The 24359-nt window shown below is 39.6% G+C and overlaps 1 protein-coding gene across 5 annotated transcripts in view; it reads right to left on the bottom strand.

Annotated features, from left to right (window-relative positions):
* The window catches only part of LOC111148019 (catenin alpha 2), a 1008661-nt gene that overhangs the window by 263363 nt on the left and 720939 nt on the right, over window positions 1-24359 (bottom strand). The gene's annotated exons all lie outside the window — the stretch shown is intronic.

Below are 24359 nucleotides of genomic sequence, written 5' to 3'. Positions count from 1 at the left end.
GGAATTTTAGCAATCAAAATAACTCAAAAAATATCAATATAAAACTGACAGCAAGCATTAGATATATACTTGTTGATAGAACTAAGAATATATGGCGACTCAAAGAGAGAGATTATCATATGAAGTAATTACATGCTCTGACAGTGAAGACATTGTACAACACAATAAAAATGCGAAGAGAAAGGGAAGAGGATATACAAAAATATTTTAACCATTTTATGTAGTTTTAATTATAGTGGTAGTATGAATATTATTGTTCCTAACTATTGTGTTCAAAGGTAGAATAAAACAAATAATTAGGAAAATTTATCTCTTACTCCTTTGTCTTTGTTAATGAGGAGTATTGGTGTAGAAGAAAGAAGATAAAATACAGAAGGGGTTTAGGAAATACCCTATAATCCTAGATCTGAAGAAATATCAATATGAACACAAGATTTTAAATTAAACTAAACACACACTATTTCCTAGTTCTATCCAATGAAAAGGCTTAAAAACAATGGCTAACCCAGTAACAGTGAACATTTTGAAATACAGTTTTCCACTAAAACAGACCAGGGCTTCTCGAGGAAATAGTTAGTACTCTGAGGCTGAAATACACCAAGAGGCCTGAAATATCTTATTATGCCAAATAGCAAAGAGCTATCAAAGACAGCTAGAATCATGTAAAAATAACTCAGGAGCCTCCCACTTGGCCAAAGATTAGACAATTTGAACTTCACAAAAAAATCCAGTGGATTGAAACCCATCAAATAGATTTAAATACAGAAGTTTATAATGACTAAAACAGGAAAAGAAAAAATTAGCTGGTCACCTTTCAAGGATGACAAGGAACTGATTCATTTTTCTTGAAAGAATCAAGACTGTATCTTGCCTTTCCTATATAAAGTTCTTCTTCTTTCTTCTTCATGAAGAAACTGTTTTAAACTTCCTTCGCTTAAATGAAAACAGAATGATAGAATACCACCATTTTGCAGCCTTTAATGAATTAAAAAATCAAGGCAATGAACACTAGTGGTTGAAAGTATCACACACACACACACACAAAAGACAACCAGACGCTATGTACCTTCTGATGAAATGGCACAATCCCAACTATAGTGTTGTCAAAGGGATCAAACCTGAAATGGGTAAAGGATCCCCCTAGTGATTTACAGAAAATACAGAATAGCATATGGAACTGTACCACACGCATCTAATCAGCCAAATGCAAACTGTGGAAAACTTACAGTATAAGCCATCCGTGCTCTTCAACAGATGGATTATAAGCAAGAGAAAGGGAGGAAAGAGGATGCAGTAGATTAAGAGACTAAAGAGATATATCCCAAAATGTGGGCAAAACTAAACTGTACCATCTGATGATGTACATTAGGGTGATTAAACCACAAAGAAACAGAAGGAAGTCAACACTCTAAAAGTCAGGATAATGGTTACTTTTGGAGGGAGACAGGAGGCATAGAAAGGAGTTTAAAGAGGCTGGCAAAATCCTATTTACTGACCTGCATAGTAGTTGTGAGCATTCAGATAATAGTAATTAATAAACTATATATTCATAGTGTGTGGATTCCTATATCTGTGTTCTTTTTTATAATAAAAAACTTTAAAAAAAGAAACAAACATTTCTAATGTACACTCCTCCATGTTCTTTTCCATTTCTCTCTGGGTGGAATCCAGATGTGACATCCAAGGTGACCTGGGATTCTCTAACTGAAGGTGGACAACTCCTGCTCCAACAATCAATCTGACCCCCTGAATGCATGAAGGAGAGTTTCCCAGTGTTCTATCACTGGCCCAGTATTGTTACTTGATTAAGAATGCAATTTTACTGTGTTGGGGCCTTTGCACATTTTGAAGTTCATTAGTTGGTCTACCCTAACTAACTAGAACACACTGAAACAAAATTCCTTTTTACCCCCTTTTCTTTTTTTTCTTTTTTCTTTTTTTTTTTTTTAAGATTGCATTTATTTATTTGACAGAGAGAGAGAGATCACAAATAGGCAGAGAGGCAGGTAGAGAGAGAGGGGGAAGCATGTCCCTGTCTAGCAGAGAGCCCAATGCAGGGCTCTATCCCAGGACCCTGAGATCATGACCTGAGCCAAAGGCAGAGGCTTAACCCACTGAGCCACCTAGGCACCCCCGTTCCCCCCTTTTCCTCTTTCCTGCCCACTCTGGCTTCTTTAAGACTGCCTTTCCTTTCTCAGATCCTTCGTACTGAAAGGGTGAACCACAGGCCCACATAACTGCCAATTCCTAGGAGAAATGCAAACCTCATGCCCCATCCCAGACCTGCATTTCAGTCAGAATCTGCATATTAATAAGATGCGTAGGCGATTCCACAATAAAGTTTGAGGAGCACTGCCTTAGAAGACCTATCGCATCAGTCAAGTTCTTTGTTGCAAACATTAGAAACTAATTCTGGCAGATTTAAGCAGAAAGCCTGTTCTGCTAGTTCAAAGAAGGGACAGAATTCAGAAATGTTAGAACACCTTGTGCTTTTGTGATACTAGCTTTTGATTCAAAGTCTTAGGCAAATGCACTTGATTTTTATCTGGGTGAAATATAGACTCAAATCCGGGGTCATGTGTTAACAACACCTATTTGCAAGGGTGAAAAAAGAAGGTACTGGGGAAAAGCATTTGTGAAAATGAATATACTGACCATTTGACTTCTTACACCAAAATTCATACAATGAGGAGTTCCCCAAACACAGGAAGGGAATTCAGAGGATGAAATCAAAAGGATGGCCAATAAAGAATAGGTCTGGTAGAATAATAATTCAGTTACTCAAGCATAGGCAGAAGGTGGACAAAATAGATATAGGAAATAATTAAAAATGAAGCATTGTTTATAAGGAACAAGATCAGAAACTATGAACTAGGACAGGAATGGAGAGTACGCTACAACATTTCCTTTCTATGCCTACGCCAGACATAATTAATCAATCACAGCATTCTTTTATGCTGAGCTCAAATACTATTTCATAATCCTCCTCAGCACAGGCAGCTCACACTAATCAATCCCACTTCTCCTGCAATGTGAAAGCTTTCTTTGCTGAAACTTTCCTGCAAGTTAAGTCTTTTTGCATTTCAGTCTTTAGGCAGAATTGTCTGTGTATGTCTAAGCAATCCACTGCCATCCTGACTCTTAGAAATAAAAGTTAACACCCAAGCGTCTAGGCTGGGCTGATGACGTTTAACAAATGTCTGACTGTTTAACATCTGTCTTGTCATTTAGACAGATGTTTAGAAAAATCCTGCTAACCATATTAGCTTCTTCACTAGAATTTTGCAAGCCATACCAACCAAGGTCAAATCTGGGGTAGAGGGTGATTTTACATGGGCTCAGAACCTTGAAACTTTAAATCTTTCCATGGATGTGGTTCCTTCAGGGATCTTGATGATTACTGACATATTTGACCATATTTCCCCAAGCTTTGGGGTGTAATTGTTATTAAAAATGAAAAATCAAAGCAACAAAGTGTCTGGACCAGGAGCCATCCAGCCTAGGGAGCTTGAGAAAAATTGAGCCTCATTAAGTCAGGCAAATTTTAGCCAGGCTGAAGGTCAATTAAGGTAATCAGTCAGTGCAGTAACCCACAGAAGACCACTTTACTAAGCTAAGGTGCCATCCATGCACACTATTCACTGGTAATGAAGGCACTGTTCATTGTTTGAGCTGGAGGTGGGGGCAGATAGAGAGAGCAGAGGCATATCTGTGATGCTGTTGAAGAGCACTTAGAGAATAACACTGGTTTTACTTGATTTTGTTTCCTTTGTAAGAGAAACACAAAATTCTTTGGTCATTCTATTCATTATCCTGATGGCACTATCTACTATGAAGCAAAATCATTTTAATTGGGATACTAGCTTCTTTAGTTAACGGAACCAATTACTTCTAAAAAGAAAAAAAAAAACAAAACTGTTATCAGGCTTCATGCTTTTCTCCATGCCCCCCTCTCCCATTCAGGCTGAACTGGATTAATTCAAAACACAGCCATCATCATTAGCAATACCTACATGCATGGTCCCAACAGCAGACATGTGGTGGTTTCGTTTAGCCCAATAAACAGTTCTTGTCCTCTAGATTTTTCCTCTAGGAGTGATAATACAGCCAAGACAGAAGTCAGAACATGTCTTGATGGAATAAGAAGCACTAAGGCCAACTTATGTAGTTATAGTGGATTTGTTGTATTAATGACCCCAATTCTTTACTTCTCATATGCACGCCCATTACCATGTAACTCTGCAGTGAATGCCCTCTCTGACTCTGGTCTGGGCCAAGTGACATACTTAGGGCCAATAGATATTGGCTGTCATGATACCTACGGGGGTGGGGGTTGAAAGACCTATTCACCATGGGGCTTGCTCAGTCTTGTTTGCCTGTCATTTCCTTGAGAAGGACATGCCTGGGCTAGACGTTTGTCTCCCAAGAAGGAAAACAAAAGTGCTGAATAGAACTGAGTCACCTCAATCATCCCTGAGAAGGCCATCTTACGTCAGTCAAGAGCAACTGAGCCCAGGCACGTGAGAGGGCCTGACCAAGGTGACCTTCCCAGACTAATTAGAAATAAATGTTATTATTGTGTGCCACCGAAATGTTATATGGCACAATAGTGACAAGAGATAACTGATAAGAAAATATACATGTTTAATTAGAATAAGTTTTTGTGTTCACTTAATCATCTTTTTGGGCAGACATCATCAAAATGCATTTCTGATCAATCAGTTAACTAGTTTAGTGTCATTCTAATTCCGTTATTTTACTAGAATCACTAGATTAACAGTAGTCTGCTCTATATGTTCCATGATACAGCCATGCACCATGCTTAAAAATATCACAGCTGCAGTTTCTTATTTGTATAGATTTAACAGATCCCTTAGTTCAAAAGTTGTACTTAAGAGAAAAGTCATGCAGACTAAGACAAGGAAGGGTTGGTTGGGGCTCATCCTGAGGAATAGCAGCAGACGCTTGGCTCCTTCTGTTGGTTCCATTTTCTGCCCAGGACACACAGGAATGTGTCAAATTCACCTTCTCCCTCCACAATAAGCAAGAGCAATTGCTTTCATTGGAAGAAGCAGTGAAATGTTGCTTTAGTATCCAAGGGAATGCTGGGATTATTGTGGATCTTCAGCGGGGCCTCAAGCCAGCATGTACACAGCTTGCCTTGGTGCTGGGAAAAATGTTAGCGGAACATAGACCCCACAGTTGCTGAGTGCAGTAAAAGGTAGCGAAGGAGAGGTTGGCAGAATGGAAGGTGTATGGAGAAGGCAGAAGTCAACTGCAGCAGTGGGACATGGAGGAAAGGGGTAAAGAGGAGAGCAGTAAAGGATTGGGGGAAATGAATATTTCATATTTTAAAACTTTATTTAATGCTTACTTTGTGCTAGACACTATTCTGAATGCTTAGAATAACTTTTCTCTGAAAAGAGCTGGCTATGATTTTCTCCATTTTATAGGTGAAGGAATTGAGGCAATAGAATTCAGTCACTTGCCCACATTCATAGAGCCAATAAATATGTGACAATGGCAGAATTTGAACCCAGCCTGGTCTCAGAATCTGTGGTCTAAATTAATACACACAATGTGTGTCTACATTGTGCTGGCTTTACATACATTATTAACCAAAAGCAATGGTATATATGATGGTGGCGTAAAACATTGCAGGCACATATGTGATCCTGCTTCCTGATTAATGAGTGAAATGCGTAAAGAATTCTGAAAGCCTTCCCCAAGATCATAAGAGCACAAAGAAGAAAACCACAGTAGAGAGAATGAAAGAACAGACCCAGTGGCAGATGAACACCACAAGAGGGAATCAGTGGTCCCTCCAGAGGCAGATGTGTTGTTGAGTCCTAATGAATCCCCCACTCCAGGAGCTGAAAGGGACCTGCTGGATACTCACTATGAGACTCTGTGACTTCCTGGGGCTTTAGGAGTCTGTAAAAAAAAAAAAAATGGAGGACTCATGGTTCAAGATATATCTATTGCAAAAACATATTGATGGGTTATACGTGCTCTTATGTAGCTATCTTAACATAACTTATTGGCTACAGTGTTTTAAAACGATAAATTGTGAGATTCTCAACAAAGGCTCAAGCCAAGGGAAGTGAGACTCCTCCCAGAAATGACTGGGATCCACTTTGCATGCTCAGAGATGGTAAAGATGGTATGTATGAACATCTATAAGCCAGGTGGCAGCAGAGGTTAACAGAGATCTGCCTTATTACAGAGAGATCGCTGAAATCTTCACATGAAATTTAGACCTGTAACAATCTAGCATTCTAGATTTTATTCTCATTCTTAAGGGTTTTAGAATCAAACCCTATTCATGCCAACTATATCTACCTATTACATAGTCCATAAGCAAAGGGACACCCAAAACTGGGAGCCAAAGCCCTCAGCAGCCAAGACCAGGGGCACCTTGAACTTGGTATCATACGGCAAATGCAGGGACTCACAAATACTGCCTTCATTAGCTCATGGGCTCTGTGATTTGTGGCCCTGATGAACAGGGGCACATTTTTTGACCCCTCCAGTAAACAGGCAATGTAATTCCTCTGTAAATTGACTATTAGAATGGTTTAAATGCCCTTGCCTACAAGCTGAAAGGCATAGTTAACACTTTTTACATAAGCTAGAAGACCAAAATTTAGCTATCAATCAACCAGGGCAGAAAGGAATGACTTGACAAAATCATTTGTTAAGTCTGACAGGAGTCAAGAACACAAGGCTTTCTTCCAACTGTTTAAATGTATGTGTGACAAGGGAATATTAATTGCATAAGACAAGACATTTAAAGGTATTAGCTCAGCACTACCAGTCTATTTTACCCAATTAAGGCTATTCATCAATGTAAATAACGGCGTTTTCCTCAGCAAACCAAAAGGAATGCAGTCAATGGATGGTACCTAATCTCACAATCCACTTCCTTATTTCGCAGGAGGGCACAGTGATGAAAGGATAGACACAGTTTAACTCACAAACTTAAAAAGAAAAATAGACTTTTTTCAAATGACCAGAAATTGTCTGCCTACAGGGTGGGACATGAGGAGCGTATGATGTATATCGAGCCACCTTCAAATAGATACTGCAAAGTGTTTTGCACAAAGTCTAAAAACCCACAACCATTTGATGAATATGAAACAGTTCCCTGAAAAAGACAGAACAAGAAAAAATGGCTCTCCCCAGCCAACAAGAATCACAGAAGCTTAAACTTAGATGAGACTTTGAAGACTGCATGTCCAACTTTAATCTCCAATGAGAGGATATCTCTGTGATTTTTTTTTAATGGATAGATGTTAATTCTTTTTTTTTTTTCAGCTTTATTGAGGTATAACTGACAAATACAATTGTAAGATATTTAAAGTATATAACATGGTGATTTGATTTACATATACATTGTGGAAGGACTCTCTCCCGTCTAGCTTATTAACATACTCATTACAGTGCATACTTTTTTTTTTTTTTTTGGTGAGATCATTTCTGTTCTAATCTCTTAGTAAATTTTAATTTTACAATACAGTGTCATCAACTATAGTCATGTTTTACATTAGATCCTCAGACCTTATTTGTCTTATAGTGAAAGTTTGTACCCTTTGAACAATCCCTCCCTATATGCCCTAATCCCCAGACCCTTGCAACCACTTTTCTGTTATGTTTTCATGAGTATCTTTTTCTTCAAGATTCTACATATAATTGATAACGTGAAGTCTCTGTCTTTCTCTGCTCAGCTTATTTCATTAGTCCAGTGCCCTCAAGGCCCAACCATGTCACAAATGGCAGGATTTCCTTTTTTTTCTTTCCGGATAATATTTAATTATATATATAATATTATATATATATATCATTATATATAATACATATTGGTATATATATACCAATATATATAGGTAAAGATATATATATATTTTTTTTATCAATTCATCTGTTGATATTAGGTTGTTTCTACATCTTGATTACCATGAATAATGAATGTTACAATGAACACGGCAGTGCAGCTATCTCTTCAATATCCTGCTTTCACTTGTTTTGGAGATACAGTTGACCCATGAACAATGTGGGGGTTAGGGGTACCAACATTCCACACAGTCAAAAATTCACATATAACTTATCAATGGAATATTACTCAGCCATAAAAAGAATGAAATCGGGGCACCTGGGTGGCTCAGTGGGCTAAGCCTCTGCCTTCAGCTCAGGTAATGGTCTCAGGGTCCTGGGATCGAGTGCCGTATCAGGCTCTCTACTCGGCGGGGAGCCTGCTCCCCCCCCACTCTGCCTGCCTCTCTGACTACTTGTGCTCTCTGTCAAATAAATAAATAAACAAACAAACAAACAAAAGAATGAAATCTTGCCATTTGCCAAGACACGGATGGAGCTAGAGGGTATTGTGCTAAGTGAAATAAGTCAGTCAGAGAAAGATAAATACCATATGATTTCACTCATATATGGAATTTAAGAAACAAAATAAATAAGCAAAGGGAAAAAGAGAGAGAGAGAGAGGGTGAGAGAGGAAAACCAAAAAACAGACTTTTTTTTTTTAAATTTTATTTATTTGACAGACAGAGATCACAAGTAGGCAGAGAGGCAGGCAGAGAGAGAGGAGGAAGCAAGCTCGCCACTGAACAGAGAGCCTGACACGGGGCTCGATCCCAGGACCTTGGGATCATGACCTGAGCTGAAGGCAGAGGCTTTAACCCACTGAGCCACCCAGGTGCCGCAAGAAACAGACTCTTAATTGCATAGAACCAACTGATGGTTACCAGAAGGGAGGAGTGTGGGGGGGGGGGGGGGGGGGGAACAGGTGATAGGGGTTAAGGAGCGCACTTAACTATCATGACGAGCACACGGTGATGTATGGAAGTTTTTAATGACTATATTGTACACCCGAAACTAATACAACACTGTATGTTAACTAATTGGAATTAAAACAAAAACTTTAGAAAATTCTATGTATAACTTTTGACTTCCCTGAAACTTAATCACTAATAACCTATTATTAACTGGAAGCCTTACTGATAATACAAATAGTTGATTAACACATATTTTGTATGTTATATGCATTATATTCTGTATTTTCACAGTGAAATAATAAGCCAGAAAAAAGAAAACATTATTACAAAATTCATAAGGGCGAGAAATACATTTAAAGTTATGGTACTGTGCTGTATTACTAAAAATACTCACGTAAGTGGACTTAGGCAGTCCAAACCCGTGTTGGTCAAGGGTAAACGATGTCCAGAAGTGAAATTGCTGGATCATATGGCGATTCTGTCTTCCATTTTCTGAGGAAGCTCCATACTGTTTGCCAAAGTGGGCACACTAATTTTATATTCCCACCAACAGTGTACAAGAGTTCCCTTTTCTCCATATACTCACCAATATTTGCTATCTCTTATCTTATTGGTGATAGCCATTCTAACAAGTCTGAGGTGGTATATTAGTGTGGCTTCCGTTTGCATTTCCCTGGTGATATACTGGGGTTGAGCATTTTCTCTTGTACCTGTTGGTCACTTGCATGTTTTCTTTGGGAAAATGACTGTTTAGGTTCTCTGCCCATTTAAAAAAAAGTTTTGTGCGTGTTCTACTGAGTTGTATGCATTCTTTATATATTTCAGCTATCCACCCATTATCAGATACAGGCTTTGCAAATATTTTCTCCCAGTCAGTAGGTCACATTTTCATTTTGTTGATGGTTTCCCTTGCTGTGTAGAAGCTTTTTAGTTTGATGTAGCCCCACTTTTTTTTTTTAATTTTTGCTTTTGCTGTCTTTGTTGTCTTTGTTTTTGGTGTCTTATCTAAGGAATCATTGCCACAAATGATGTCAAAGAGCTTACCCCCTTTTTTCCCCTAGAAGTTTAATGAATTCAGAACCCCCACTCAAGTCTTTACTTCATTTTGAGTTGGTTTTGGTAAAATGTGTAAGGTAGGAGTCTAGTTCCATTCTTCTGCATGTTGTTGTCCAGTTTTCCTAACACTGGAAACTATCCTTTTTTGAAGATACTATCCTCGGGGCACCTGGGTGGCTCAGTTAGTTAAGCATCTGCCTTTGGCTCAGGTCATGATACTAGGGTCCTGGGATAGAGTCCCGCATCGGGCTCCCTGCTTGGCAGAGAGCCTGCTTCTCCTTCTCCCTCTGCTTGCCGCTCTCCCTACTTGTACTCTCTATCCCTCTGTCAAATAAATAAATAAATATTTTTTTTAAAAAAGATACTATCCTTTCCCATGCATATTGTTGCCTCTAAATGTTTATTTTTGAAAAACTAATAAAAGCCACTTAATTATTTGTCTTCAATTGTGCATTTCATATCTCAAAAGGGGTAAGAAAATTTCTGATCTCAAAGCAGGAAGAAAAAGGATCCAAAAAGAAAAATCTACATAAATGTAGTGCCAAACGGGGAAAACTGAGAGCAAATTTTCAAAAATATAATGGGGTAGATAGTAATACAATTAGTTTGAGGAGGCAGAAATGCTATAATAAGAGCAATAAGTTCACAGAGAGGAAAAATATGCTTTACCTCTTTGTTACTTTATTCCATTCTCTCTACTCAGTGATTGGTATTAACTCATTCATTCCTATTACCAGCATTTGAGGAGCTCCTGGTTTACCAAGCACTATGTCTGGCCACAGGCCCAGAGAAAAACAAGACAAGCCATCTACTCTCACTGCTGAAAACTTCTCTACTATCCTAATTCCCATTTACTAATAAAGCTACAATGATCAACTTGACCATATATATACTTGACTGGCCTTATAAATGATGCTGCTTAGAGGTAAGCGTGAGTTCTTCCGATTAAACGTGTTGGAGGCTGGCCTAAGAAACATGTTATAAAGGTCCAAATTTGTTACATTTCCTTCACATCATATTACTTCAGATTTTTTTCTCTCAGGTTTCTCTTACATTTTTTTCTCTCAGAAATTCTCCACGCTTCCAACATGACAGACATACTTTCAAATACCCAGTTTGTTAGCCCAGGAGATTTGGCATTTGTCAAAAGTGTGGAATTTTAGGTAACATAGGTAAAGATGGAAAAGACATTTCTGGTATAACTACCTTGCTCAGATCCCTTAGCCCACACGAAAAAGCAGAAGGATTCTCCTGTATATTTGGAAAGTCTACTCAGTGTCAGGGTGCTTATTACCTTTAATAATAATCTTGTGCCTATTTGTTTTTATAGTTCGCTGAGAACTTCTCTAAGCATTATTCCATTTGATCTTCTTTACAGTGTTACGGTGAGGTTAAGAGGTATGGTTTGCATGGAGAATATAATTTTATTTGTTGTATAGATGAGGAAAGGAAATGGTCCACTGATTGTACAGAGCAAATGCCAGAGTCAGGTCTTCAGATTCCAAGATTGTGCTCTTTTACTTAATTAAGGTCCATGTGTTTATGAATCTGGCTATCCAAACTCACAAATCCCAATTGGACAAAGGTCATCTTTTTTTATATCCTTTACTCCCACACCTATTCAACCACCTTCCAGCATTTTCACCCCCCATTCACCACTTACCACAAAAGGGAATCTAAATTTAGATGCCTGGATATTTCACTCTGAGCATGTATTATCTGTCCTTGATTAGCTGGCATTGAATGGGTATAAGCTACTTGAATCCAATGTGAGGGAGTCAACAATTGCATCAGATAAATTTGCCCAGCAAGGACCCTTAGGAGGCTTATAAAATGCTGCTCAGTCCCCCACAACTGCATAGGTAATTTGAAGAAACAGTCACTGACTGGATGGCTTTGGGGGCAGATTAACAGCAGAAGCCTAGTGGCGATTCACAGACCTGTACCCCTGGGGCTAATAATACATTATATGTTTATTAAAAAAAATTAAAAATTAAAAAAAAAACAGCAGAAGCCTATAAAAGGTATATGATTGAAGAGTTTGAAGGAAGATATAGAGAACAACTCTCCAAAACCATATTTCTCTCTGATGGGGTCAGTCCTGCACACCTGCCACGGTGTAGTAGAATTTGTACCAGGAAAGATCATCCGGCTCCTAGTTCCAAATTCCCTGCCATTCCACCTTACAGTAGAGTCCTGTGGGTCTCAGAAGAACCCCCATTGTAACTCCAAGAGCCCCTGGGAAGAGCCACGCTAAAACTCACCATTTCCCACTCCTGGTACCAGATGAGTACCACTTCAGTTCACGTGAGCAGGACGGGAAACGAGGGGAATAAGATGCTACTGGGTAAAGGAAGAGGAATGACAGGTCCTTACTTGTTGGTTCAGATGTTACTTACATATGACCCTCTAAAGCTTCTGACCATTTGTGGTCATTAAGGAGCCCATGACATTTTCAAAAACGGAAAATCATTCACCATGCTCCTCTGCTCTATTCCAATTATAGATAACTGTTGCCTCTGAGCTAACTTCGCTCTCCCGAGTTCTGCCACCATATGCTATACTTCTTTGCTTCTTGTCTTTAAGTATTGCACAGCATTGCATTTCCAACAGCTGCTGAATTTTTCCCTAGAGGGACTTCATTTCAGACAGAGGCCCAGTGATTACTCCGCATTTCCAAGTGTGGAGGAATCCTATAAAATGACACTGGGTGCTAAAGATGTTTCAGAACAAGGCAGGATAAGGAGTTGGATTGAAGATCCCTCCCTTTTTCAGGGAAATCTGGGCTCTTACACCATATTTGCTGTATTTCAAGCATACTTAACTTCTAGAGCAAAGGCTGGCCTGCTTTCCCGTGAAGGGGCAGGTAGTATATATTTTAGTCTTCGCAGCCAGTTGATCTCTTCCATGGCTACTCAACTCTGCCATCGCAACACAGGAGCTGACAGTACAACTTGATTTACATAAACTCTGGCAGACAGCCAGACTGGGGCCACAGGTAGTAGTTTGCAGGTGCCTGTTGTATATAGTTTTGTCAATGGATTTTAGTCTGAGAGCATTCCACTCAGTCTGCGTCACTCTGTTGCATTGCTACTGCAGTTCTCTGGCTATTTCAGGCTCCATTCACCCATTGCTTACTTATGGCTGAGCACCTGCTGGACCCATCTGCTTGAGGAACCGAGGAGGCTAGAGATGGCCACAAAAAGTCCCCAAGTGGCCAGTATGAATGGTATTATTTGACCAAGCTGTCTTTTCTTCTCCCTTTGCCTCGTGCTCTGCTAGAAAATATAGGCTATTCCAATTGTCTGTAAGCAATTCCTTTTGTAGCAAAAGCTTTGAGGCAAGGAATTAAGAGGAAAGGTTACATGGAAGTGTAAAAGTTGTTGGCTTTTCCTCTAAATTTGGGGGATTAGGAGGATATCTGGCTGGGTTGCCTGACCTGCTTGACATAGGTGCTCTAACCTGGACTAAACTCCAAATCCTGATGTTTCTCCCCAGTTAGGCAAAAACAAAACAACAAACAAACAAACAAACAAAACTGAGGGTACTTCCACAGATGGGCTCAACACAGAGAGAATGCACCCAAAGAGCACCAGGCAAGCAGGTTGCTATGGTGATATGCAGACACAATAACTAGTTGATCAGTCACAAGTGATCCACTTTCAACTAGTTATTATGGCATCTATGGGTACAGCCTCAGGGCCACAGTCTAAGCCTGCAGATTTCAAAGGGGGTGCTGAGGGAAATCTGCTCAGTTAGGCATGCTTCTAATTATTAATGCAGACGTCTTCCTGCCCCTTCAACTCTTTCCCCCCACCCTCCTCAATGGTCCAGACCTCCCGATTTGCCATGACCAAAGGTGCTTTTCAGCTTTTCAGTCACCTCCTTTACACAGTTGTAACTTAGAGCACAGCTATTTAAGGCAGCCTAATACTTGCTAAAATTAAAGGAATCATAAAAATATAGAAGTCCCACCCTTAACAGTGAAGAGGATTGACACATTCAGTGACAAACCAGGGAACTGTGGAATGGTAAAGGAGGGGCTGAGAGTGGTTATTCACCCAAACTTCTCACAAGCACCTGTGGTTGGCTCAGATGGAAAATCCCCTCCAAACACCATAGTCTCCAGGACAAATGGTTCTCCTTTAAACCTGGAACACCACAGCATAATCCATTCAATTGTTTCCCACTGAATATACCAGGCAGGTCTGCTGGTCTCCTGATCTGCACTTAATCAGATATCTCCCAGCTAAAAAGAAAGTCCTTTACTTTCCCCCCCTTATAATTAATTAGAAAAATAATTTTCAAAATCTCATTCATGGTTCAATGTCTTGCATTGGGCTGGACACGGGTACGGATGGCTAAAGGAAGAAATAAAATGGTGATTGTATTAAACAGGAAGCCTATTATTATGATTATTATTGAGAATCCCAAGACTCATTATTAATTAATATTTACCTGACACTTGTCCTATTAAGAAAATTTTAATAAAAGCTATAAACTAAGACCAAAATGTATCACCTTTAAAAACTACAGTCATTGAAAGGACCGGCTTCAGTCAGCCCACTTGGGTTTTCTTTCTTTCTTTCTCTCTTTTTTTTTTTTTAATTTTATTTATTTATTTATCTGTCAGAGAGAGAGAGAGAGAGAGAGAGCGTGCACAAGTAGGCAAAGAGGCAGGCAGAGAGAGAGAAGGAAGCAGGCTCCCTGCAGAGCAGAGAGCCCGATGCAGGACTCGATCCCAGGATCCTGGGATCATGACCTGAGCCGAAGGCAGAGGCTTAATCGACTGAGCCACCCAGGCATCCCTCACTTCGATTTTCTTACTAGGAGTTCTGTATCAGTAAGAAATTTAATTTTATTTCTAGGACTTCGATACTCTACTCTGGAAAAAAAAAAAAAAAAAAAGTCTTTTAACCAACTGAGCCACCCAGGCGCTCTTAAAAAAACGTCTTTTGATAGTAATGCCCTCTCCATAGGACTGTGGTAGAGTAGTAGGTAAACTGTTAAGGAAAGAATGGACACTAAACAAATATTAAACAGTTCCGGTGGGCAGCTTTGCTTTTTTGATCTTTGTACATAACCAGATACAAATGAGAGCAATGGCTCAGATGACCACGAGAGATGGTCACCCCAGGTATCTCAGGACAAGACAGCATCAGCTGCTCAGTTCCTAAGCCTACCTACTCTTAGCACTCAGAGCTATGGGAAGGCAAGCTGAGAACCCATATGCAATAATACTGACTCTTTGTAAGTCTTTGGAACTCTAAATAGAGTTCTTTACTGAAATTTTATCTGGGTCTTAACCACAGGCAAAGTAAAAAAAAAAAAAAATCAGTTTTGCAGAAAAACCCAATATCAATGATTGATAATTACAAAATCACTGATCTTAACACATTCTCTAACAACTAAAATTGCTGGGTGAAGGCATAAGCTCCAATCTCTAAATCGGAAGCTGATAGAGGGGTCTTAAGGAGGCTGAATAAAAAACTTTTGCCCTGGGGGAAAAAATCTTTGAGGTACCTTTTACCTCTAAGAGTCTATGAATCCATAACTACTGAATCATGTTTCCTTTTTCAGAGACAGTTAAGAAGTAAGCTCAGAAAATGTCACTGCTTTTCTTTCCTGTCTCTCCTTTCCCCAATTCCTACCTCCCAATTTTTGGGGTAACTGGAAATCTTTGTACATATGTAATATAAAATCATTATTCAGCTTTTAAAATAAGCATTTAAAGAGACTGTATCTTTTTTCATGAAGTTAAAGATAGATGTGATTTTTTTTTTCTCCCTCTGTTTGGGGGACATTCTTTGTTGAGACAATTGCATTTCTTAGCATTTTTTTTCCCCTGCATATGAAGGAAATTTTCCATGCTCCAGCCTGACAAAAATACCTGTTCTGGGTACAGTTTCCTGAAATGTGGCACCATATGTGCATCAGTAAACATTATGTGTAGAGTAAATTAAACTGAGCCTTATAATTAGGCAGTAAGGAAATTACCGTAGACCTGAAAGAGTAAATCAGCAGTATTAAAATGCTCTCCATTTTCTCTGAAGCACTTCAGAGTGCCATAAAAAGCCCATGTCACTGTGATAAATATCAAAAAGAAATGCATTTGGAGCAAGACAACCTAAAAGATACCACAATTCAAATAGGTCTTCAAATTTGGAGTCCAAGGTGTCATCTCATAAAATTTTAAAGTCAGCCCTTTTGCCACTAATGTAGGGGGAAAAATAGAAAAGCACATGACACTGAGACTTTCGGGGGGATCTTTCTCATACAGCAGGTGCAGTAAAGACTTTAATAGATAGAAACTCTGGAGCAGAGCCAAAACTGAGGAAAGATTCACCCATCATAAACAAAACAGCAACACTGTAAATAAAGACAGGATCTGTACTCCTGGTTTTTTCCAGCTTCTGGTGACTGCCCTGTTACTGATCTTACCTTTATTTACAGTGTTGATAATTTGCTCATAATGGATTTTCTTGCATTCATTTCTCTTTTCTAAAATCCGATAAGAATATTGTTTATTTAGATTACTGAGGTTTTTGGTGTTCCCAAAACTTTGTAGCTGAGGCTAGTGCCTACTCGCCCTGCCTTTGTCTTGGCTCTGTGAGCAATCAGACAGACCATCCATCTCTAATCTTGGTCCATGAGAAGACAGCAAGCACGGAATCTCTTTCAATCTGAACAGGTATCGTATCTGTGAAATGGGGAGGTCTAGCAGAGGCTCCAGTAGATGATTAGAAGCTGAAGGGCTTCACAGTCCTCAGATGCATCCCCGAGCAGACTGAAACGATTTCTGAAAGTTCCCACAGTCAGAAACAAAGGTAAAGGAATTCAAACCTGCTAGAACATCACAGATTATCTGGATAGCTTATTACAATACAGAGTTTAACGTGTCACCATATGTACATGAAATCGGTCTCCCAAGATGGAGCTGTATTATTTGCATTTCTAGTCGGTTCTTGAGCTACTTCTCTAAAGTCAGCCCAGCAACAGGGAACTTCTGGATTAAGGCATTGAAGTTCTCGGTTAAAACGCAAATAGATATTTTATCACAGTGTAAGTAGACTTTTTTTTTTTTTAAACAAATCTGGTTGTTAAATCAATGGAACCTGAGACGTGAGAGTTTAGAATGAAGGGGAAATTGATGACTGTGACATTTCTTGGGTACCAAGCCTGCATACAAGGAAGTCTTCTTCTTTCTTTTTTTTTTTTTTAAAGATTTTATTTATTTATTTGACAGACAGAGATCACAAGTAGGCAGAGAGGCAGGAAGAGAGAGAGAGAGAGGAGGAAGCAGGCTCCCTGCGGAGCAGAGAGCCCGATGCGGGGCTCGATCCCAGGACCCTGGGATCATGACCTGAGCCGAAGGCAGAGGCTTTAACCCACTGAGCCACCCAGGCGCCCCCCTTCTTTCAACTCCTGTGCAGTATAGGGTTACTTTATTTTGGCAACTAGGATATGTCCTGAAGAAACAAAAAATAGAGGCCTGGGTGGCTCCATCAGTGGAGTGGCTGCTTTAAGCTCAGGTCATGATTCCAGGTTCCTGGGCTCCCTGCTCAGCCGGGAGCCTGCTTCTCCCTCTCCCTCTGCCTGTGGCTTTGCCTACTTGTGCTCTCTATCTCTCTGTCCGATAAAACCTTAAAAAATAATAATAATAATAACACTGGGGAATAGGCAAAGTCACATAAATAACTTAAATCTACTGTAAAAAGTGTCATAATAAGGGTATTTTAAAATGCTCCAGAGCTTACTGGATAAACCCTGTTTATAGGAATTGGATAAGGTTGTGATGATAAGGTGACATTTAAACTAAGCCTTGTAGGAAAAATTGTGAATTTTCCTGGGGGGCGGGGAAGAGGGAGAGAAAGCATTCAGAAAAATTGTGAATTTTCTTGGGGGGGAAAAAAAGAAGGGAGAGAGGGCATTCTAGGCAGAAGCAAGTGCAAAAGCATGAGGATATGTGAATGCTGACTTAAAACTGCTGGAGCTAGAGTGAGCTGAAGGCAGGAAGGCTCGGGTAGAGGGGAGTGGTTGTGAGGTTGTGACCATCATTTTTATGAAAAGCAATTAAGCAGTGTCAATGGGAGTGGATAGGAAGGAATGGACTGGACATGCATGTAGGAGTTGAAATCCACCAGACTGAATGACTGATGGGGATTCAAAGAATGATAATGGGAGGGGCTGTACAGGGCTGCAATTCTCTTGGAAAGTTAATCACTGTGGGAAGCACACAATTGTGTAGGGTGGGGGTGGGGTGAGGATTTGGCTGAAATTTCATTCAGCCAAAAAAGACCAAGATTGGTCAAGAGCGTATAGAGTAAATAGATGGACATTTTAGGCAACATTCTCTTTTTCACAATTTTTAGCCCAAGCGAAGAGCACTGTTGAATTCCCTCCACCATCATTAGTGACATTCACTGGAGCCAGGAAGGCACACAGTGATGAGATCCTAGGGCAAACGGACTGCTACCAGCGCTTGTGGCCACAGCAGGAAAGGCAGAGCCTGCAGGAAGATGACTCACTTTTAAATTTCAGATGCATCCAGCCTCCTTGGGAAATGGAGAGATAAAGAAATAGCTGTCCTGATGGAAATTTCCCCTGGGAAAACAGATGCCAGCAGCTATTTCAGGTAATACAAGATAATGTCGGCAAGGAAGGGTCAAATGGAACAGATATATTTGACCACAAGCGGGCTGCAATGATCCACGGAGTATGTTCAGTCAGAACAGTGATTAGCTGCTATCATCGACTCTAGAAATACTTTAGTTCAGGCCATAGTGGCAAACTCTCGTACAACATGCTTTAAAATTATCTCCCTTGCAGTGACAGGTTTGGATAAGAAATCCCAGCCTAAATATAGCCTCCAACAATGAATATGGGCCAATTTCATTTAATCAAGATGAGTGCTCTGAAATCAGTGTTCTGGTAAGCTAAAACAACATTCTTTAAAAAAAAAAAAATCCTTGTTGTTTAAATCATCATTGTTGAAAATCTTCCAATATTTCCTTCTGAAGAATTTCATCCTAGACAATATGGTAGAATTTTTTTTTTTAATAATCCTATAGCTGATTGTCCAATGTGAGGGTCAAGATTTTTTTTTTAAAGATTTTATTTATTTATTTGACAGAGAGAGATCACAAGCAGGCAAAGAGAGAGAGAGAGAGTGAGAGGAGGAAGCAGGCTCCCTGCCGAGCAGAGAGCCCTATGCGGGACTCGATCCCGGGACTTTGGGATCATGACCCGAGCCGAAGGCAGAGGCTTAACCCACTGAGCCACCCAGATGCCCCAGGGTCAAGATTTCTTAATGGTATTCTCATTGCCTAGAACAGGAGAAGGTGTCAGAGATTAGATCAAAGACAGATACTCTCTTGAATTTTGGGACTCAGCCATTGCTCTTTATCCTTCCCCTTCCCACTTTTCCCTGACTTCCAGGGCCTGGAGAGATTAGCAGAAGAGAACAAATCTGCCTGGTTGAGCATTTTCCTATTCACACATACGTTACAGATCCCTCTGCTTAGTACAGTGTGTTATTTGATTATTCCATGTTGATCGAGCTACTGGATTTGTTCTGTGATCTAGACTCACTAGTGAGGGAGAGGTCAAGCTTGGTGTCCTACACAAGACCGTGTTAATGTGTGAGTAATCAACTATATGCTCGCTCATAGGAAGAAATTAGATCACTTCATGACTTGAACAGTGTCTACATAAGGGAAGAGCTTACCCATGGTGACATTTTAAGAACTGTTTCCAACTGATGAAATTTTGTACTTTGAACTTGTCCTGAGGAGTATTTACCAGGAGATAAATAAGTATATGATACTCTGACATTCAGGACAGTCATATCAGGATTTTCCTAAGGTAGAGATGGCTGGAATATATAACCCATTTTCAAGAGGCATGTCCCAAGGATGACCCTTCACAGCACTCTTGGGCCCTCTGCTACCTCTGTCATTCTCCTCCTTGCCTTTTTGATTCTGATCTTTGGTGGTCCTGATGCAATTTGTCTCTGTCAGTCTCTGAGCTATTTATATTCTGTATTTCAAGTCCCAATCACTGTATGATCATTCTCTGGTCTCCATATTTCTACAGCAGCAAGACAATCTGACCTAGGAAACAAACTCTAGGGATTATTAGCTCTGACATAGGTTTTCAGTGTGAAGAACATAAACCTTAACATTTGGAAGAAATTAATATTTTATTTCATTTTATTTTTGTTGTAGCTATATAGATAGCCTTGTGTCCTTATGAGGAAAAGCAGATTTAAGTCTGGAAATAAATGATTTTAAATGTTATCTTACAATGACTCTAAAAATAATTGGCCCCATCATGAGCAGATGTGAGAAAAAGAATTGAATGCCTTAAAATTCCTTTTTTCTGTAAATGTTTTTTTGCAAAATCTCTAATTCACACTTTGAGAAGCCAGCTACCTAAACATAATAGCACTTTTTAAAAAGAAGACCCAGTGAACCATAACAGCTGGAAACCTGAGAGACAATATCATAACACAACTAAGAACCATTTTTTTGACATTCACCACAGAATTTTTTTTTTTTCTGTCTATAGTATGTATGTGTCACCTACCCCAAACCTTGAAGTAGTAAAAGTGCTGCTGGAAATCATAAAGCACCTCTATATATTCATGCGAACCTTCCTTCTTTCCCAACTACATCCCCCCAGAGTAGATTGGTATACGGGTGACCCAATTGCATATGCTGGTTCGATGGAGAGGCAGAATGGGGAAGGGTTATGAGCAAAGACCCTACAGCCAAACCTCCTGGGCTGAAACCTTTATATATCCATACTCCATGAGGCCATGGGTACATTACTTCATTTCATGTCCTCATCTGTAAAATGGGCATGGTGACATCTCTTCTATCTCATAGAGCTGGTATGAGGATTAAATGTGATCCATTCATGGAGAGAACTTAGAAGAGGGCTTGGCATGTTTTACAGACTCAATACCCGTCAGAGTTTAGTTTTCATTTCGTGGGCAGTGATTTCAGAAGCTACTGCTGATTACTGCCCACCTTTAGTCATATTTCTTACATAAGTTCTCAGTGGAGGCAGGGTCTTGAATAATACACCTTTAAACATACCATCCAATAACATTTTTTGCTTGTTTGTTTTTAAATCCTTTGTTATATAATCTATTCTCTTAAGTGTTCATCCCGATGGAAAAGCATTCTGTATGTGATTTTTGTTTGAAAGTGTTTTGATTATAATAGCACAAATGACACTTTTGTCAAGTTGACACTTACTGAATCTCATTGCTGGAATTATTGTGATGGCTATTAAGGGTGAAGGGATAAGAATTAGGTCCTTGATTAGTTTGGGGAATGAGAGAGTTGCTAAGTTTAGCAACGCCCTAACTTGTTATGATTATTATTTATTAGCTTCTCATAGGGAGATATTTGGGTCCTGATTTGCTTATCAACTTGGAAAAACAAAAATTAATAACAGGACCAAAATAAAACCAGAACAGACCAGCATCCTGTAAGCTTAGAGAAAATCAAGAGACCATGCCTGGAAGAGTTCACAGGTGGCACATACAAGGAGGACACTGAAGAGCAGCTGGCAGCTACAGACTGGGTCCTCTCTTAAGGGATGGGTAGACCATGTGGGCTACTAGGTACCCAGGTGGGGAGTCAGCCAAAAGCTTTTGTTTTTATAATGGTCTGATTCCAGAATCACAGCAGTGACAATAGCTCAAACATGGGCATACTGTGCCCGCAACTCTAAAATTAAAACATAATGCTTAAAGCTGGCAGTAATATTCCCCTAAATCCATTTTTAATTCCAAACAAAATACTCTTAAGAGGATTCTGCTCTACTACTGCCCACTCTCATGGGTTTAATTGGCAAGACAGTTCTAAGCCAATCAATTTTAAATAACACCCTGGGGTTCCTGCAACCTTTTTCCTAATTTATGACTCCCCATTTCTTTGAGATATACTGTCTAGAGAAAGGGGACCCACTTACTTGAAAATACAACTGAAACAGAAATCCTTTTTATTCAATTATTATTGATTTTTTTCATTTATCTATGAATTTAAGTCTTTTTTTTTTTTTTTTTTTTTACAATTAGGGAAGTCCAAGATAATGATAATGATTGACTTTATTTCTTTTTAATTTGGTGACCAGAACTTTGCAGGACTCCAGGGTCACCCTTCTGAAGGATACTACCCAACCTTAGGGCTATGAGGAAGAAGCAAGAAACTGACAGTAGAAACTTGAGGAAAGTCACTAGAAATGTTTTTCTTTGCTTTCAGCTTTTTTTTCCCATTGTGATTTGGTTGCTCTAAATATTATATACAGGATTACATGTGTACAGGGAAGTGGATGTGGACACTGGAAGACTCCCATTTAAAATGTCTTCTAAAAAGGATTGTCAATAATGTAAAGAACAGAAAGTGTTTCAGTCACAGAAATGCATTCATTTGAACCACTAGCATTCACTGGGCCGCAATAGCTCGCTGCTATCAGATACTCAGACGAAACCTTGATAATCCAATTAACTAGCTACCCAAACTGAAAATGCAGGTCCACCTGAGCCACGCTAATCAGAGTTGTTGCAAGTTCCATTTGGGTAAATGCTAGGTAGCTTCTGTTTAGATCAGAGAAGCTTCTGTACCACTACAGGTGTACATGGAGAAACAGAAGAGATGGAAAGAAAGACAAAAATATCCCAACATATGGACAGGGATGGAACTGACAGATGGGAACCATCTTAGTTCTAGAAAGGCAAATTGGGAAAGAGAAAGATGTTTGAACCAAATTTGGGGATGTGGTGTGAAATTATGCCATAACTTTTGGATCTTAATATCATGAAACAATTCTCTTTATCCTTCTTCTTCTCGATCTTTGGGAAAGGTGAGCAGAAAATTAATTCTTTTATGCATGGAATGATTTCAAAGGATGATATACTCCTTCCCCTGCCATCCTAAAAGAAGCCCTCCAAGGAAGAACTTGTCACCAAAACATTTCAACTTTTACCATAAATTCCATCTACAAATTTTGCCACTATCCTCAGTTAGAAAGAGTAAACCCTTTCCTGAGAACTTTTTAACACCAGAGTAAAAACTACTTTATCCATTCCTTCCTAATAGGACTTTAAAAGTCGCTATGATATGTCCATAAGCTCAGAGAGATGAGGTTGCCGGTTCCTGAATGTAACAGAATGGTCTCTACTAAAACCAAGAGATTGAGAGGTGAGAAGACTCATATCATGAATTTTGCCTGTTTGACCACCTAGCCAAAGAAAGGGTCTAAAGAAGATGTACTCCCACTGCTTCAAAATCTGTGAATATCAAGCATTAGGACCTGTGGCATAGGAAATAAGTGCAGATTTCTTTGGTGTCATTCAATCTTATACAGCTTAGAGAGAGCTTAGAGACTTGGTTTGGCTCCCTACTTTCATATATAAGAAACAAAGACCAAGAGATGGTAGATCCGTAGTCACAGAGCCAGTTCAGTGGTAGAGCTAGACGTAAAACCCTGGTCTCTGGACACCTGATTCAATGTTTCCCATTAACCCCAGTCCCAATTCCTACCACCCATATCATTTCATATCAGATGGGGATTTGATTGAAGAGATGGTTTAAGAGGGCAAAGAGATAGATCTGGCCAAATATCCATTTGGTATAGGACATCATTTCATTCTCCCTCTCATTTTAAGATAAAATGAGAAGCTAATGTTTCCCCAACAAGGACTTGTTTGTTAGCTGGGTAAATGAGTCTTCATATTCCAGAACTAATTATGATTTTTCTGGAGGACAGTAGCTCAAGCATGCCTACAACCTACAGGTGATAACCCGAAGGGAGCCCAGAAACTTCGCAGTAATAATTAGAAGGGGTGTCTTCCTCTCATTCAAACCACTTCTAACATGCTTCTTGGTCATTCTTGCCTAGGCACCTTGCTAATCCTGTCTGTACTTGACATGTAAGAGTAGTGAGGGCAAGATGCAGTCATGTCAGTCTAGGTTTTCCAGCTGCACAAAATAAGGTTGTTGCTGTCTCAGGGAAGTGACTGGTTCTAGCTGACTAACACAATCAACACTATGCAAAAAGCTACCAGTAGGAGACAGGATGCCTCTCAGGCAGAAATCAAGAGGGGATTTTATTGCAACTTAATGGATGGCATAACTCTTCTAGAAAGAACACTACCAAAGAAAGTAGAGCTCACTATGGAAACAAATAAAATAAAGGTTACAAGACAATAGGGTTACCAGTGTTGATATAGCACCTTCAAGATAAAATGGAGCCCCAGCCAGAGATTTTTTTCATCCCCAAAAATAGACCTGTCAGAGTAATGACACCATTAGCCATTCAAACCATCCAACTAACTTTCCTTGTTTCAGTCCTCAGTTTCCATCTGTGATGGAAACATCATCCGATCAGCATCTGATCAGCAAACATTCCCTTGGTGACTTGGATCCCTAAAGGAAATACACAGGGTTAGAGACCTTAATTAGCCCATCAGATTAAGAGTTGTGTTTCTCATTAGCTATCAGC

The sequence above is a fragment of the Enhydra lutris genome, unplaced genomic scaffold (assembly GCF_002288905.1).
Source record: "Enhydra lutris kenyoni isolate GAN:26980312 unplaced genomic scaffold, ASM228890v2 scaffoldscaffold18, whole genome shotgun sequence".
NCBI lineage: Eukaryota > Metazoa > Chordata > Mammalia > Carnivora > Mustelidae > Enhydra > Enhydra lutris.
The sequence above is the reverse complement of the archived record's forward strand: the minus strand, read 5'-3'. Positions and strand labels throughout refer to the sequence as shown.